Below are 4265 nucleotides of genomic sequence, written 5' to 3' on the forward strand. Positions count from 1 at the left end.
TTATTAATGTCTTATGTATCTATTTAATTTATGTATTTTACATTTATTAAAAATTCATGTATTTACTTGATAGATGAAAGGTTTCATCCTTTCATAGTATCTTTTCATTTAGTATAAATAATGTTGTATTTTTCATAGTCAAGATATAGAAGAAGATTTCGAAATGTAGAATCTAGGTTTTAAAACCTTGAAAACATTTAAACTTTGTTTCTTGTGTGTTCTTGTGATAGAATGCATGAATATTTTGAGCATTCAAGTGAGAATTGATTTGTCTTGCTTGTGAAGTACTTTGAAGATCAAGGGTTGATGGGAGTTTCTAACTCTGTCCGATCCTTGGTTCATTAGATCATCTAAGTAATATGTCATCTAGCCTATCTTGGGGGTTGAGATTAAATTGGTTATGGGGTCTGTTGGGGTTGAGTTCTTTGGGTCTTGTTTTTCAACATAGTTCTTAGATCCGATTCTCAAAGGTTTCTTAACATTTGGGTATCAGAGCTTGGGCTCTATATCAGATATATGTTTTTGTTGTTGAAATGTTAATTTTTTTTTTCTATTCAACTTGTCAGCTTTTGTCTAAAAAAACAAACAAAAAGTGTTAATTTTTTTGTTTGTTTGGTGCTATTGTCTTTTGTTGGTTCATAGATCGTGTCTTCACTAAGGTTCCTACCCATGGTGAAGAATTACAACTTTCCATGCATCTAAAGGCATCTTTTCATCCAAGAGTCATAATGAATCTGAAAATTTAGATTCATTTACGTTATTAATGTCTTATGTATCTATTTAATTTATATATTTTACATTTATTAAGATTTATGTATGTAGTTGAAGAGTTTTTGTTGAACCTAGTCAATTAGGTGAAAAGTTGTGTCCTTTCAAGTTGTCTTTTTAATTAGTATAAATAACTATGTACTTTGGTCATTTGAACAACACTTTGAATTTGAATGAAATTTTATTAGAGTTTATTCTCTCAAGTTTTATGCTTTTTCTTTGTATTATTGTGTTTAGAATGCATGTTTTAGGACTTTCAATCTAGTTTGATCAATTAGATTGTGGAAAGTTCGAAATCTTGAAGTTAGGAACAAGTTCTCCTTTTTTTTTTTTATCTTCGATCAATCTTCCCAGCCCAAATCTATTTAACTTTCTTCAGGTTTCTTACTAAATAGTTAATTGGGGTTATTCTTATTACTGTTGTGGGGGTTCACCTTGTTTAGAGGGGAGTTCTCAAACGTGATTGTGGTAGTTCCCTTTATCAGAACAAGTAATCAATTCCTTAGTTTTTCCCTAGGATGATTACCTTTTTTCAAGGAAGAATCGTTCCTTCCCACATGCTTTCACGAGATGAGATAACCTAAAGTTGCTATGCCTCAAAGAAACTTTCATTCTTGAAGCTACTGACTAAAGATGCTGAGAAAACATCCCAGAGACTGATAAAATGATAGAAACGATGAAGAATGATGATAAACTCGACGATTAAGACTCATGTTCTTGAAATAAAGAGCTTTCCCCTTTATATAGGCTCCAAATCAGTTGAGGATGACCGAAATTCATGTTTTGAAGGTCTACCAGGTGAAATTAGGGTTTCCCAACTGATTGAGGCATGAAAATCACAACCATGGTTGACTGGTTCGAAATCTAAAAAATTAAGGTTCACTGATGCAACCACAGCACATCTGTTGATGCAGTCGTATCAGATAAAAATCAGTAGTTAGACCAAAATCACCTGCAAAAATCCACAAAATCAAGTTCAAAACAATAATTAACATCTTTTAAGCACATTAAGAACCTTATAAGCTCATTTTAACTAATTAAAAGGATAAAAGCTTCTTTTAAGGTTCCTAAACCATTCTTTATTGGTCTAATCAAAGTAAAAAAGAAAGCCTGACATCTATAACGTCATGAATCCCATGAAGTTTCATCCATTTACGTGTCTAAATATTCAATAGGGTCTCTCTTGCCATCATATGACTTTGTAGGTACCTTGAATTTTGGTGGAAGCTCTGTGTCTTTGATATAATCGGAGACAAGCCCACTTGATCAATTAAGGCTTCCAAGTTAAATCTTCTTGAGGTAATCCCTATAAGGACTGAGGTCGAACACGGGATTAGAATTAAAATACGAATAAGTTCAGTTAATGAATCTCTACTTTTAAATACAAGGTGGTTTGCATGTTGAAATACGAAAGATGGTAGTGTGTTTGTGAAATGCATGAACTAAATAGAGTGCAATAATATATGTTGAGAGAAGATGTGGATGTAAATGGATTTGTGAACGCGTAGCAAAGAACAAGCACAAATGAAATAGATGAGAAAGATGAGCTAGAATAAGCAATCCTCAAACCTTTTAAGCTTAATGAATTACTCATGTTCATGCTCATAACCTTTTGGACTCTATCTCTTATTGAGTTAGCCACATTAATCATGTCTCCATGATGTATGCATGGGTTACTTGGAACATAAGAAAATATTTATCTCTAAAGATTTCACTTACTCGAGTTAATGAAATCCATAATCACTTGCTCTCTCAAGTAGTTAATTGCTATTTTATGAATCCAATGGTTAAAAGGATTCACAAGTTGTATTTGAAGCTTCATTATCTGAATGAACACTTGTTTAATCATGAAGCTCGTCGGAATGAGGATTAACTCATTCCAACTCACTTAAGATTTAGCTACTCATGGTAGAGAAAATAAAAATGGAAGGGATAGAAGATTAAGTCATGATATAATATTGAAATATGAATTAGTTCGTTACAAGAGCAAATAGAAAAGTGTGTAGAAGAGAATATAAAACAATAAAATACAAAGTAAACTAGAAGGTAGGAAGTTGATGATGAGGATCATCAATGGCTTTCTCAAGCTTTCGTCGATATAAGTGGGTGACGATCTGTACTCTACGTTTGGTGATGGGGAAGTTGCTCTCTCGAGTCCTCTTTTCTGGTAGTGTGATTGGACTGTTCCTAGGAAGATCTCCTCAAAAAATGGTAGAGGAAGAAGATGATGAGTGTCTCTCTCTTGGAATCTCTAGATTTCTAAGACTCTCTCCAACTTCTCCGATCTCTCTCTTAGTATGTATGTCCTTTTTTTCATTTGGGCAAGGTATATATAAAGCCGGTATGGGGACCACTTCTGCCACACAGGACAGTGGCAGACATGTGTCAGAGAATGTGCACACTCATTCTTGCAATTGTCGATGGTCCTCTTTATTGGACTCTTAATATTTCGCTTTCCTCACTCTATCACGTGTCTTATTGTTGATGTTCTTTGCTTCTATCTTTCCCTCCTCCGTGGTTTCTTTCTATCGCATGTACTTCCATCCGCATTTCCATTCTTTGATCTCAACGCATGGCTTATTTCCTTGTCTTTTCTTGAATTCCTACATTGCAAAAGCACTAGTGATATCATTTTTTTTTTAACTTAAGCTCTCTTTCAGGTTCAATAAACACGTGGAAAGTGATTTGCCTAATTTCTCCTATCCTTTATACTTTTCTCACCAAATACTTCTAAATATTCTAATTTAGAGACGATAACTTGTAGAATTACAAGTTACCAATAAGATTTCTACATGCTCTCATTCAATGAAGCTTCTTCCTTAGTGGGATCCGAACAAACTCGTCTCTCTGATATCGCTTTTGCTGGTCAAAAATTTCAAGTAACAATCCAACGTTCTGATCTATATCATTCATCTTTTCTTCTAAGGCCTCAAACTTGACCTCGACTTGACCTTCTTCTTGTTGAGGTCAAGGAAATTTTGTCTCTCTAACTCTGTGGATTTCAGTCCTAATCTAAATCTTCACCACGTAAGTCCATAAAGTTATTATCTCACTGATAACTCTTGACTCATTCTTCCTGACAGACGGCGCCAATTTTTGATGCCAATATTGGGTATAGAGTATACCTTAGGATACATATCTCACTAACTTTAGTGCAAGTGGGAGATTGTTGGGATTTATGTCCTAAAGCTTCATAGTTCACTAGTCATTTAACAATTATTTGATTTAAATTATCCATTACTCTAAAAATCCAAGGTTATTAGATGTCATCTTAAATAGTATGTGGTTGACATACAAGTAGATCATGTTCAAGTAATAATCTAAAGGGTCTATAGTATATGAATAAGGTTGCCACCTTATCTTGGTGACACTATGGAAACGACCCACTTTATGATCATTATAAATGATTTGATCTAAATCATTCATATAGAGACATGTGAGTACGGACATCCCATTCAAAGAGTTTGTATAACACTGGATCGCCAATATATATAATC

The sequence above is a fragment of the Benincasa hispida genome, chromosome 3 (assembly GCF_009727055.1).
Source record: "Benincasa hispida cultivar B227 chromosome 3, ASM972705v1, whole genome shotgun sequence".
NCBI classification, from domain to species: Eukaryota; Viridiplantae; Streptophyta; class Magnoliopsida; order Cucurbitales; family Cucurbitaceae; genus Benincasa; species Benincasa hispida.